Source organism: Marmota marmota, unplaced genomic scaffold, assembly GCF_001458135.2.
Source record: "Marmota marmota marmota unplaced genomic scaffold, marMar, whole genome shotgun sequence".
NCBI lineage: Eukaryota > Metazoa > Chordata > Mammalia > Rodentia > Sciuridae > Marmota > Marmota marmota.
The window spans coordinates 350,794-365,367 of record NW_025999915.1 but is presented as its reverse complement, the minus strand read 5'-3'; the positions used below and the strand labels follow the sequence as shown (position 1 = coordinate 365,367).

At 40.5% G+C, this 14,574-nt stretch overlaps 1 protein-coding gene and 1 long non-coding RNA gene across 2 annotated transcripts in view; both read left to right on the top strand.

The window, feature by feature from the left end:
• Window positions 1-14,574, top strand: part of LOC107160995 (serpin B6-like) — a 137,415-nt gene that overhangs the window by 44,427 nt on the left and 78,414 nt on the right. The window lies entirely within an intron of this gene.
• On the top strand, window positions 10,227-14,033 carry LOC125615730. Its single transcript, XR_007346315.1, has 2 exons — window positions 10,227-10,469; window positions 13,992-14,033. It is a non-coding gene; the product is annotated as an uncharacterized LOC125615730 (long non-coding RNA).

Sequence of the window (14,574 nt, the reverse complement as noted above, 5' to 3'; positions counted from 1 at the left end):
AGGGGTAGGAGGAAAGAAAACCCCACAAACAGGAACTAAGGAACACCTCACTTAGATGAGACTCCCTCAAGGATGCAAGAACTCCCCTACACTCTTCAGCAGAGGCTTAGCCACTGACTTGACTGGGTTTCCAGGACAGACACTCCTGTCTGTCATGTTACAACATGTTAATATCCTTCTGATGGCCAGCTCAACAGAGGCTCAATGCCTAGAAGGAAAAAAGGTCCTCCTTTCCCTACTAACAGGAGCAAGATATTGCATATCAAAATAAATAAAGACACAAATCTGTCAGAGACAAATTAAATCATTAGGTTTTAACATGATACAAGGATGGTGAATGCTGGATCTAAAAAAAGAAACAATAACAACAACAAAAACAATGTGCATTTTTTACCATCCCTACCCCCACAATTGTGGAAAGTCTGAGAGTTCCTAGGAACAACAGGATGCTGCAAAATGTAGAGACTGGATTTTCAAACTTAGACAGACCCCTGTAGGAGACCTTGAAAGGAGGGGAAAAAAAGTCTCATTAAGTGAGGAACAAACCAGGAGGTGGTCTTTCAGACAATCAAGGCCAAAATCTTGAGGCCCCAGCCCAGAGACTTCAACCTCTTTGTTCAGGACAAGAACAGAATGAATTTGGGAGTCCCTATCCAAGAACTGGGATCTTGGCAAAGGCCATTGGGGTAGTTATCTAAACAAACTAACTCAGTCACAGCTAGATGGGGCCCTGAGTTAGAGCCCCCCGCAGTCACTACTTTGCTGATAAGGGAAACTGACAAGCTGAGACTGCAACAAAACCTCAATGCTAAAGTCCCACACTGAGTTGTAACCCTGAAGGATAACAAAGGTCACCATGTGCTTCTATTGCACAAAGGTCACCATGTGCTCATACTTCACAAATGACCTGATCTCAAGGGTCACTCCATGAGAATTCACTCATAAAACTGCAAGTTATACAAACGTTAAAGTCAGCTACCTTCCTAGTGGGTGAGGCAGGGCCCCTGAGCATAACTGTTTGGAAATGCTAGATAAAATAATTTCCAGCAGATCAGACCTGACTGACAGCCCACTCCAAAACCCAGACTTGGTCCTTTATACTAATAAAAGCAATTTAATAGAAGATAAAAAAAGGATGGTGGATATGCTATGGTGTATGACTCTAAAGGGATGGAAATGGAGTCACTTCTCCAAGGATGGTCAGCACAAAGAGCAGAATTATGGACATTAACAGGACATTAGAACTCAGCCAAGACCAGTGAGCCAACACTGAGCCTATGTCTACACCAAGTCTGGGGATGACTACCTACTCCTCATGTCCATGGAGCCTTCAACAAGGGAAGAGGACTCCTTACCACAGAAAAATAGGGACCAAGAACCCAGCTGAAAATTTTAAAACTTCCATAAATAGTATGGGAACCAAAGGAGGTGGCATTGTCCACTACAAAGGTCCAGTGGCAAAAAATGGAATGGCCAAACTGATGCTGCCACTAAACAGGCTGCCCAGAAGCAGCCGCCAGAAAAAGCCAAAACCTAGCTAGCACCAGAAATGCCACCAGAGGAAAGGGAAACCAAAGCCAAGACAGGATGGTGGCTCTCACAAGACCACTGAGTTTAGATTTTAGAACAACTAGCTTACAGACTGGTCCACCAACACACAGAGACCTGACCAGGCCAGCACTAGCTCACTGCTTGTCTCCCTGCACTCTGCTCTCTGTCTGCCAACATTGCAGTAGAAGGCACTGGTGAGACGCTGTGAGGACCTAGTGGAAAAGCACTTCCCTTTCAGGTTCTGGAAGGGAATAATCAGGGTAGGGGCCCAACAATCCACAGTGACCATCTCTAGCCTCACCCTCAAGCTGTCCCTGTGCAATGGCCATTTCAGGAGTCACAATGCTGCAACCTCAATCAACTGTATGAATACTTGGCAAATTGTTTGTATAGACCAGCTCCATCTAGCCTGCCCATACCCTGCTGCTGTGGCAGACAGCTTCTGTGGGCCAGCTGCCCTCAGGTCAGTGCCTTTGCCAGAGGTCAGCTTGTTCCCATGGCAGCCTTGTCCTCGTTAAAAGCCTGAAGTCTACGTATGTGTGTGCATGTAGGTCCCTGGTGACCCCAGACTGTTCATCATTCACTTGTCATTGGCCTGAGGTTACAGCTTCCCCTTTTTCTCATGCTATTTCTCTCCTTTCCCTAAAGAACAATTTTATATTAAATCTCCTCTGCTCAAATAACTGTTGTGGTTTTATTTTTTTAGTGGGCTCTGTCTGAAGGTCAGCACTGGTACATCATATGCTCTTAGGAATGACTGTGGCAGAAACCTGAACCACCAGTGTATTAGTACTCTTTATCCATGGTTTTTATTTCTGTGGATTCAGTTGCCTGCAGTCAACCAGCTTTGAAAATTATTCAATGAACTTGTGCACCATTCTATGTACCATGATAAATTCCACACCATCCTGCTCTGTCTTGCCTGGAATGTGAATCATCCCTTTGTCCAGGGGATCCACACTGTATGGTCTACCTGCCTATTAATCACTTAGTGGCCATACTTAACATGACAGCATGGCAATCAATCCTTGGGTTGTAAAACTAAGGTTCAAATAACCCTTAGTTTACTTCATAATTTCCTCAAAGTACAAGAGTAATGATGCTGACAAGTCAAACACACCAAAGAGAAGCTCTACAGTCCTTCATTTAAGTGAGGAGTTGAAATCCTTGACCTAAGGCAAACACATGGTATCTATAGGGTTTAGTATTATCTGTGGCTACAGGTATCCACTGGGGATCCTGGGATGCATCTGATGGATAAGAGGATTGCTGTAAAAATCTGCTACAGTGCCTGCTGTAGCTCTTAATAAAAGATACTTCATTAGAAGTTAGGCATCCAGTTAGGAGGTGACCATATCATAATAAAACATTTCAGGGAACCACGCGTACCAGGCCGATATGCTTTGAATGTGTCCCCCAAAGTTCATGTGTTAGAAATTTGATTCTCAATGTGGAGATAAGGCCTGTTGGAAAGTGTTTGGGTCATGTGATGACTCACCCTCACGAATGGATTAATGCTGTTACTGAGGGAGGGGTTTCCTTATAAAATGGCCAGAGCAACCTCATTCTTCCCTCCCCTGTCTTCTCTTTTGCTTTATGTCTTTACCTTTCTGCCTTTTGCCATGGAATGACACAGCAAGAAGTGGCTTCTCCATCTTGAGTTCCCCAGACTCCAGAACCATCAGCCAAATATATTTTTGTTCATGAGAAATCACCCAGTCTGTGGTATTCTGTTATAGTGCTACAAACAAATTAAGACAAAGCCTCACATTATACAAAGAAAACCACAATTAACTAGAAGTTATTACAAACTAATCCCAGTATTGTATTTCTCCAAAATGCTAAAGGAAATACATTTCAAAGCACAAAGCAACACGTCTTGGCTGCCTCTTTCTCCTCCCTGCTCTCATCCACTTCCTCCGCCTTCACCTCACCTCTCCCTGATGTGGAGCATTACATTCCAGAAATCCTTGAAAAGCGTATTGTCCTTCTGGAAGATGAAATAGCAAATATCCTCTGTCCAGAAGTCAGAATATTTATAATATTTCCACCATGCTGAAGTGTGAGCCAGGGCAATGACAATTAAAATAGTAAATTCCCAGTTTAGAATGATCTTTTCAGGCCCTAAAGAGAAAATACTGTACATGATGCTCAAATAATCTGCTTTACGCTTTTTACAAGCATTGGAGTTGAAAATCAAATATTGTTATTATTTTAAATTCTGATTCCCAAAGTTATATTTCAAGTCTTTCAAGAGTGGCTTTGTTTGTTTATTTCCTGAAGATTTTATTTATGACTGATTTAGAGGAATCCAAGAGGAGGATCTCCTGACAGCTCTGGGTTCTTTGGCAGCTATAACCCCTTTCTCCTGGGGTGCACTTTGATAGAGCAGAGGTGTGAGGTGTGTTCTCAACCTGAATAGGAGGAACCAGTGTCCTTAACAGCCTTAGGATCATCACAGGGCCCTGCTGTCGCCTGCTGGTTATGTGTGGCTATGGCACAGTAAGCAGCCCCATATCAAAGGCACTTGTTGTCATCTGCTCTATCAGTTTAGAAATCAAAGAATGTATTTTCTTCCATTTAATTACATGTGCCCCAATGTCCTCAGTAGCTGGGCTCCCTGCTCCTACTCTAAATTGTACAAGAACCCCTGGGGATTTTCTCAGGACTTTTGCTTCCAAACCTCAAAAGATTCGTGAATTGAAAAGTCTGACCTGGCCTTTAGCACTCATCTTTCTGACCCTGCTGTTTGGGTTCACTGTGAGGTTTATGACCTGTATGGCTTGTGGGATGGGCTTGCCTTGATGGATCAGAGCCCTTCCAACCCCCAGAGGATGCCCATGTGGACTCCAGAGGGGCAACTCGCTCATATTCATGCAACCTTTCCCCAGCCTGCCTTGGTGTCAAAGGGATTTTAAAATAATGTGTATGTGCACTGTTTGATGGTAGTGCACACACTTATCATACCGGAGGTTCTGTAACCAAAGTTTTTTTAGAAAACATATATCTAGATTTATCTTATTATTACTCATCACAAATGATTTTACCTGTGTGAAAGTGTTCTACAACTATCACTTCAAAAACAGTAAAATGAATACTTGTGTACTCATCACCTAAGGACATAGAACATTAATAATACCTTTAAAAGCCTGTCCCCTCCTAGCACACAACTATCCTGAATATTTGTAATTTTACCACATCAGTATGTATCCTTGAGTAACTTTTTCTTTGACTTGTGTTTATTCTTTGTTAAGGGATATTCTATATCCTGCATTTTTTTTCACTCAACTTTTTACTTATTAAATACATACATCTTGATATGTGTGCCTAAGGTTAACTAATTTTTGATTAGTAGTAAGATGTGAAAATACTCTATAATTCTGTTGATCCATATTCTCACTAATACTTGGGGCTGTCTAAACTAAGATTTCTGCTAGACTGGTAGATGCAGAATGGTATAGCATTGTGCTCTTAATTTGAATTTCCTTTTAATAATTAGAGTGGCATCTAATGTGTGTATCTTGTGTGAAATACTTTCTATTTGTGAGTGTGTATGTATTCTTTTATTATCTCTTGAATATGACATTCAGCTTGGATATTTTCAGTCTTTATTTTTCACTAATGAGCATTTAAGGCTGTCTGAGATTAGTCCACATTTTAATAATGCAGTAATTTCATTATATTCAGTTCTAAGCAATTTTTAAATTTTCCATTTTAATGTCCACTTTTATGCAAGAGTTATGAAAAGAAGGTTGTCAAGTTTCACGCTAGGCATTTTTTTTAAGTTATCTTTATTCCCATTTCTGATTAATTACACTTTTATCAAAGAACGTTTTCTGTGTGTTACAGATTGTTTGACATTTGTTGATGTCAGAATATTTATAATTTTTCAGTAAATACTTGAGAAAAATATGAGTTTTCCTACTGTGCAGTGCAGTGATTTTTATATACCTATTACATCAATTTAGTTCAGCTTTTTATTCTTTTATGTATTTTGCTAGCACTTACTAGAAGTCTGTTGAAATTTCCCACTCTGATAGTGGATTTGTTGAGCTTCTTTTTACAATTTAATGTTTGTTTTATGTAGTTCAAAGCTGTTTACCAGATAGATAAGAGTTTATAATCAATTTAACTTCAAATTGAATCAAAATTCTCATCATTACAGAGACTTTCATCTCTAATAATGGTTTGTTCTATTGTCTAATTTTTTTGATATTAACTCATTATGTTTGATTGTCCCATTTACAGAACACCCCAAAACATACCACTGATGGCAATTTTGAAATAAATATTTATGGTTTGTTTTGTTTTGTTTTGGTACCAGGGATTGAACCTCTTAGCCACATTCCCCAGCCCTTTTATTTTTTATTTTGAAACAGGGTCGTGCTAAATTGCGTAGGGCCTCAATTAGTTGTAGAGGCTGGTTTTGAACTTGCAGTCCTTCTACCTCAGCCTCCAAAGCTGCTGGGATTATAGGAATGCGCTACCATGCCCAGCCAATATTTATGTTTTTAAATATTTTTCTATTGAGAAAAGGAGTAGATGAATGATTAGTGATATATTCATTAATATTAATGACACTATTAATATTATTGATAATAAATTATGTAATAAATGCTAGGTTATGATTTCCACCTATTTTAGAGCACCTCTATCAATTTCATTAAAATAGGCACAGAATTGAAAACTTGGGACTTAACAGATTAATACAACTATCCTTCTTCTTTTGAGTTAAGTAGGTTGGTAAAGGAATATGTTGGTAAAGATGGGGGTACTTCTGCTGGGTGCAGTGGCATACGCCTGTAATCCCAGTGGCTTGGGAGGCTGAGGCAGGAAGATCCCGAGTTCAAAGCCAGCCTCAGCAAAAGCAAGGTGCTAAGCAACTCAGTGAGACCCTGTCTCTAAATAAAAAGCAAAACAGGGCAGGGGATTTGGCTTAGTGGTTGAGTGCCCCTGAGTTCAATCCCCAGTACTTCCCCCACCCCCAATAAAGGATGGGGATAGTTCTGGGAAACCTGAAATTAGGTGGCTTCATTATTGTACAAAAATTACAGAGTGCACTTATGTAAATCTGGATGTCGCATTTATGGTCATCATTCTTGGTGCAATCGAAGGACAGGGTAAATGTAGATGGAGGAGGCTGCTGCTGGCATAACACAGCATACTACCTGACAATACTTTTTTGTTGATGTTTTGTTTGTCTTTTAGCATTGGGGAAGGAAGCCAGGGCCTTATCAGACTCTCTACCATTGAGCTACATCCCCATTCCTAAACTTTTCTTTCATGAATAGGAGGAGTACATTTTAGAATAACAATAAAGTATAGAAAACACATAATCCAGTAGCGGTTGTTTCCTATCATTATCAAGTACCCTCTACTGTCCATGCTGTATGTGCTACACTTTTATGACTGGAGGTGAAGCAGACAGGAACTGCAGTTCATGTAGGAGGCTAAAGTTCATGGTTAACTGTGGTTTTCAAGTGATATATGTGTATTCAAGTTTCTAGATAAGATGAGCCCTAAGACCAAGGAAATTGGCAGCCAAATTAGTAGAGAAAAAAATGGAATTTAAAAACTACAGTCATCCAGGGCTGGGGTTGTGGCTCAGCAGTAGAGCGCTTGCCTAGCATGTGCGAGGCCCTGGATTCAATCCTCAGCACCACATAAAAATAAATGAAATAAAAGTATTGTGTCCAACTACAACTAAATAATAATAATAATTTTAAAAAAACTACAGTCATCCAAAAGAAGATTAGAATGGGAGGAAAAATGAATAGTAAACGCAGGATGCATTGAAGGTATGAAATGTGATGGTGGAAAAAATCCAAATATATCTATAAGCACTAAAAAGGGTAACATATCAGTTAAAAGTTTACATGGCTTTAAATATTAAATTGTCTATCTTTACCAAAGATATGTCTGAAAGCACAAATCTCTACAGTCTCACTATAAACATGAGGAAAGTGCTACACTACAACGTGACAAAGGCTATCAGGTCACTAGGTGGCAGCAGGTTTTCAGCTCCATTGTACCTTAGGACCACTGTCAAATGTGTGGTCTTGCAGGGACTGAAGTGCTGCTTGCTGTGTGGCTACATTTGCAGTGTTTCTTTTTCCTTGCCTTTTGGATTTTTGTTTTAGATATGTCTCTTATAAACTGTGGGCGGCTAAATTCCATTTTTTAAATACAATCTAATCCTTTTACTGACGTGTTTGTCCATTTACCTTTTTTAGTGATTATTGATATATTAGAATTTTTTCTACCATCATATTTTGTACCTTCAATTTGTCCTGATTTTACCATTTTTTCCCCTTCATTCTTACCTTTTTTGGGATGATTGCATTTTTTATTCCATTTCCCCCCCCCCATTAATTTGGTACTTGATTTCTACCATTTTAGTGTTTGCCTTAGAAACTGGAAAACACAAATATCAATTAAAACCTATCTTTAGGGTTTTAATTTTATCCTCCTCCCGGAGAAAAAGAAGAATCGGCTATTTTAATATATAGATTATACCTTCTATCTTATGTTATTTTTATCCAGAGTGTTATATTAGATTTTCAACCCTATGAATAAAATCTTGTTGGTTTTGTTTTATATAATCATTGTATACATTCAACCATGTTCACTATTTTTTCTTACATTTTAGAACAACTTCTAGAAGTATTATCCTAAAAGATGTACAATTTTTTAGAATTCCTTTAGTAATGTCTGTTCATAGCAAACTATATTTTTTGATTTTTGTGAAGAGCCTTCATTTTATTCTAATAATTCAAAGACAGGTCTAGATTTATAGTTATTTTTCTCTTTTTTTTTCAATATATCAAAGATACTATTCTACTGTTTTGGGTTTCCATTATTGCTCTTGAGAAATTTATTGTCAGTTAAATTGTTGTCATAGGTGATCTATGTGTTCTTTTACAATGAACAGTTTTGGTATTTATTTATTGGTACTAGGGATTGAAGCCAGCGGCACCTCACCACTGAGCTACATCCTCAGATTGTTTTGCTTTATTTTTGAGACAAGTTTTTGCTAAGTTGCTAAGGGCCCTACTAAGTTGCTGATGCTAGTCTCAAACTTGGGATCCTCCTGCTTCAGCCTCCTGAGCTGCTGGGATTCTGGGAGTGCAACACTGCACCTGGTTAGACTGTTTTACCATGTATGTCTGATATTGGTTTTATCTGTCCTACTTGCAGCACATTTAATATGTAGCACATATTAAATCTGAGTACTAATGTATTCAATAAATCCTAGGAAATTCTCAGCTATTGTCTTTTTTGCAATATGGTACTCCCCCATTTTCTCATTCTAGACATCTAGTTAAAACAAGATCAGGTCTTTTAATCTATTCTCCATCTTTTAATCCTTCATTCTTCTCATTTCTTTCCTTATCTATTCAGATCTTTCATTTCACTAATTCTCTTTTCATCTGTGTCTAATCTAACATCAACCTAGTCAGTCTTTAAGTTCAATGTTTATGTAGTTCAATTATAGATGTTATATTCAGTTATTTTTCAGATTTGGTGGTGACCATGTCTTCAAACATTTTATACATGGTTATTTTATGTTCCAGATCTCATAATACCAATATTTGAAGGTCCTGGCTTGATGTTTTTGCATCACATTCATGATGTTTTTGTTTCTTCACGTGTTTGGTAATTTTGGAGTGCTTATATTAAGCTGATCTTAATCAGCGGATATCCTCACAGGCATGAGGTGATGCTTTCCTCTAGAAAGAATTTTAACCTATACCAATGATTGATTGCTATCATTTGGAGCCACTTAATTTCTTTAGATTTTCCCTGACTTCATAGATGTGGGTAGAATAAAGTCCAATCCAAGATTCTATAATACAGATTTTTTTTTCTACCCAGAGCTGAGAAAGAGATAAGACAAGCTACCTGCCTGTCACCTTTTAAGAGCAGAGGTATTCTTCACACCTCTTCATAAGGGTAGAGCCCCTCCGTGCAGGGTCTTGACTCAGCTGCCCACATTACACACATCCAACATCTGCTTTCACTCCCGTTTTTCCAGATTATTGGTGTCAGCATTAGACCCTGAGGCAGCCTAAGCTTCCGCACTTGCTTACCACTCTGCTATAGGAAACTAGTTTTCTTTGGTGGGGGTGAGAGGTTGGGGAATATGCTTGGATGTTTCCCATGATCTTAGTAATGTTCTGTTTTTTTCTGGCATGTAAATTTTACATGCTGCTGTGGAATGGATTTTCAAAATCCTTGTCTGCCACAGAACAGGAAATGAAAGCTGGCAGGTTCTTTGAAAATTTGTTCTAATTAGTTATACATGACAGCAGAATGCACAATGTTTCATTGTGCACAAATGGAGCACAACTTTTCATTTCTCTGCTTGTACACAATGTAGAGTTGCACCGTTTGTTCAATCATACATGTACCTAAGGTAATGATGTCCTTCTCATTCCACCAAAAGGAAGTTCCTCCCTTCTTCCCATGACCCCTCCCCCCATTCCAGCCACTTGGCAAAAGAACTCCAACCCACAAAACATTAGTCCCTTGTTTTGCGGGGGGAGGTGGCAGCTTTGATTCCTCCTGGTCTTACTATGAACTTCCCTAAGAATCAATGAAGGTCATTTCCTAAAAATGACTTTGTTCCCACTGACGGGTTCCTTAGCCTGGGTGATCTAGAGCACAACCTCTGGAAAAAAATGGTTTTGGTTTAATCTCTGATCAGCCAATTGTAATGGTGAGAAGCTGGTCAAGTTGTTTCAACTCTGAGTCTCAGCTCACCCATCTGTAAAGTGGAGATAATAATAAATCCATCTCACAGACTGCTAGCTCATGCTGGGAGAAATCAGCACAAAGGTCAAAACTGAGTGAAAATAACACCTGATCTGATTCCTGATAAGCTTTACCCTCAGTACATTTTCATGAAACAAATGACTGTATGCATTGCATTTTAGCATATCAGCCCCACATAACAAAGAAGGAATTGTTGAGAGCCTATGTCAGGGTCACCAGACACAATTTTAACTCATTCCTGGGGTTAAAAGCCTGGATAAGTTTGCCTCAGTGTGGACTTTGGTTGCAGGATGACACCCTCTATATTGGATTTCACAGCTTCCAGTCCCAAATCATGAAAGGCTTCTCTTGCCCAGTAGATCCAATTAATCCCTGCATTTAATCTCATTGTCTGCTTAGGTTATTGCTGGGCAATGGAATACTGTGGAAGCCGAGCCCTTGTCTGGGAGCTGTGAGATGGCAGACAGAGTGGGCTGGAGTGGGGCACTGAGCATGGGCCCTGTCATGAAGAGCCCACCATGCTAGTGTGAGCCTGAGGGTGTGATCCAGGGCACGCTGACTTGTTGCACAGTGATAGCCAGGCCCAGTCTGGGCTGGTGCAGATGCCGACTCTATACAGTACTGCAGCTCTGAACCCCTAAGCATCCATGATCTACCAACCTCAACCTCCTGGGCAGCTGGGACTGAAGGCAAACAATGAGAAAATGGAAGTGGAGCAGACCTGAATAGAACTCAAGGGTTAACCAATAGCATTAACTTTCCCCAAATCTGATTAGCGTAACTCTTAACCAACAGAAGCTAGTGCGTTCCCAAACTCTGATTAGCATAAATTGGGACCAACAGCATTGACCCAAGTGCTATATAAACCCTGAGACTAGCACTCTCAAACTGCAACCTCTACCAGGTCCTGCTGCCCGTGGGAGCTGTGCATCTATTCACACTTGATAAATTCTACTTTTACACTCCTCTGCATCAATGGGTCTTTGGATTTCATTTCTTTGAATTCACAAGACAAGAACCCAGACAGAAGAAATTGGCAGCAAGCTACTGGGGTCTGCTGCAACACTGAAGGGCATAGCGTGTCATTGAGAGTTGCACCATGTTGCTCAATGGTAGAAGAAACAGCCTTTCATGGCTGTAGATGCTTTCAGCTTATGCAGACCCCACCCTCGAGGAGAAGCAGAGAAACTCTGGTTTCACTGTGATTGATAAGGTCTGTCAGGGGCTGCTCCTAGGTAGAGGAGAGGTCGCGCCCATAAACATGAGTCTTGTCAAAAGGACAATTCCCCAAGGAAGATCAGAATGTTGCCATCAAAAGGAACAGAAACAATGTAGGACAGGTAAAGATAACTGTTCCTAACATCTGCCACATAACAGCACAATTGGTGGCCATGGTCTGTTTTCAAAGCCTACATCTGCCTCTCTATAGTTATGACCCTTGGGCAAGTTATGACCCTAACTCTGCCTCACCTGTAAGTAGGGATAGCAACTTGTTCATAGGGCTCATGGGGATGTTACAAGGATTAAATGAGCTATTAACACAGGTAAAGTATTTACATCGGCTATTTTTTCTATTGTAAACAGCATTGCTAAAGAACAAAATATTTAATTAATAAAATTACTTTCTGTTAGAGTCTGTAAACAAGTCAAAATAACACCTGGCATTTTGCCAGGGGAATGTTAGAGTTCGTGAACAAGTCTGGATGGTGCCTGGCAAAATGCCAGAGGGAGTGGTTTGAGAAGTAACAAAAGCGAGCCATTAAGTGTGGAGATTCCTTATTGGTTGACTGATGTATCTAGTTTATGCTAATTAGATAAGCTGTGTGGAATGTATAAATACTGCTCCTGTCCTGCAATAAACGGCTCCTACTCCTGCTGTATCAACGTACACAAGTTATTCGTCACCCCCCGGTTATTTTGCTGCAACCGTACTCCAGCAACTTTCTACTTCCCTAGAATGAATCTTTCTTTCTTTCTTTCTTCCTTTTTTTTTTTTTTCACTGCTAGGTGCGGAACCCAGGGCCTTAGCACATGCTAGGCAAATGTTACCACTGAACCGCAACTCCAGTCCTAGAATTCATTCCTGTAAACAGAATGGTCTGCTGTGGTCAAACTCTTTTTTCTTGACAGACTGCTCTCTGCAGTACTGAGCCAATTAATACCGTACCAGGCAAGTGCCTTGTATTGGAATATTCTAAGAAGAGAAACACATTTTTTTTTTTAATTTTTTAGATGTTAATCAATCTTTGTGTTTTTCATTTATTTATATGTGGTGCTGAGAATTGAACCCAGGGCCTCACACATACGAGGTAAGTACTCTACCACTGAGCTACAACCCCAGCTCCCCCCCCCTCAGAAACCTTTAAGGGGAAAACAGTCACCTGAGCACACACCTGTCAGTGGGAGGGCTGTGTGGGACAGGACAGGTTGAACAGCTCACAAACCACCTCCTTCCTCATCCCTGTCCTGTCATGATTTTCTGGGGCTGTTTACCTTGTCTTGAGACTTATGCCCACTGCTGTCTCCTCAGGGTATAAGGCAACAACTGTGCTCCGGAGTCACCAAAATTCCCCCCAATTCCTGAGATTTTCTTACATTAAGCAACATACATATCCTTCCTCTTTTTTTTACCAACCTCCACCCAGACACTCAACTACCAGAGACTATTGTAAGTCCACCAGGGGCCTGTGCTTGAGAGAAATGGAGTTTTATTACACAGCCAAGTCTTCAGTCATTTCCTTTTCTTTTTCAAACAGTTATTACCATAATTTTCTGCTGCCCTGGTGATGCTCAAGTTATTTTCTTTTTAAGTTTTTCAGCAATAAGATTTAAAGAAACAGTGATTGGTATAGGAAGGTGATGAGCTGATGGGATCTAAGTAAGGTCTCAGTTCTCAAACTGCAAGCAATTTTGCTTGGGAGGCAGAATTAATGCTCTTGGCATATGCAAGGCCAAGTTAAAGACATCATCTCTCAGGGCAATAGGTCTTGAGGAACTAGTACGGCAGTGGGAAGTCCTACCTTTGAAATTCCCATCTTCTCACCCTGACACTTTGGAGTTGTTAAGAGAGAATGGAGGACTTCCTAATTGTTCATAGTCTGGGTCCAGCAACCTACAAGGATCCTAGGATGAGACTCTAAAGGGTGAGTGTTGTAGTCTTTCTACCTGCTAGGCTCTTGGAAGCTGCAGGCCACTGAGCAAGGGATGGGGAGGGGAGTTATGCTGCTAAATATATCCTGAGGCAACAGGGAGAAAGGATCTGTCTAGGGTATTTCTTCTGGGTCTCTCTGGCCTTGTCTGGTCTTCCTAACCTACAGTTTCCTATCAAGAGCCAGGGCCAGTTTGTGGGAATAAGCAATATACACTAAACATATCTGATTGGCCTGAAGTCCACAATTTCTTCCCCCTGGAGATGCATGCCCATTATACAGGGTGCTAGACTCTTGCTGAGAGTCACAATCTGCTGACTGTGATCCAGGGCTGGATGCATAAGGAGGGTGCTGCCCTTGCTCTCCAATAAATGCTGAGGGCGCACCTCCTGGGACTAGGTGAAGTTTGGGTCATTTAGGAGGCTCCTCCTCTTTGGCAGATGCCTCAGTGGTCAACCTCTGCATCCTGGAGGAATGCATCCTGGGTCATTGCATTCAAATTTTGGTGGATGGTAGTTTGGTGGCTAGAAATTCCCCTCAAGGCATGGGATGGATCTGCAGAGGACAGGGTTGAAGAGACTGCAAAGCTAAGAGGGTGGGAGACTTCTTTTAATACCCTTGGGGCCAACAAAGGCATTCAGGGTTCCAATTTCATCTTTACCTCTTAAAGAGCAGGACTTTCTAAAGTAAAGCATTTTTGGGGTACCCTAGCACATCCAGGATGGATGTTCAAGAGGCCACAGTAAATGGTATTTAAAGGACCTATTCATGAAAAAATGCTTGGGGGGAAAAAAAAGCAGAAGATGGGGAGATTTTGAAGAAAATGCTTCTGAAAAAAAAAATGCTAAAGAAGTTAGCCCCTGAAAAGAAGCCCCAAAAGATAGTTATAAGATGGTACTTGGAAAAAGTCTGAAGATTCCTCAGAAAGTCTAAAGACTACTCTGAAAAGTAACTTGAAGATGGCTCCAAAAATAATACTGAAAAATTATCCTGAAAACAGGGAGAAGAAAATGGCTTGGAAAGATCATTATCTGAAGATGATGAATGTTCAGTGAGGAAAGCCCTGAAGAGAGTGTGAAGACTCAGAAGAGAAGGTGTA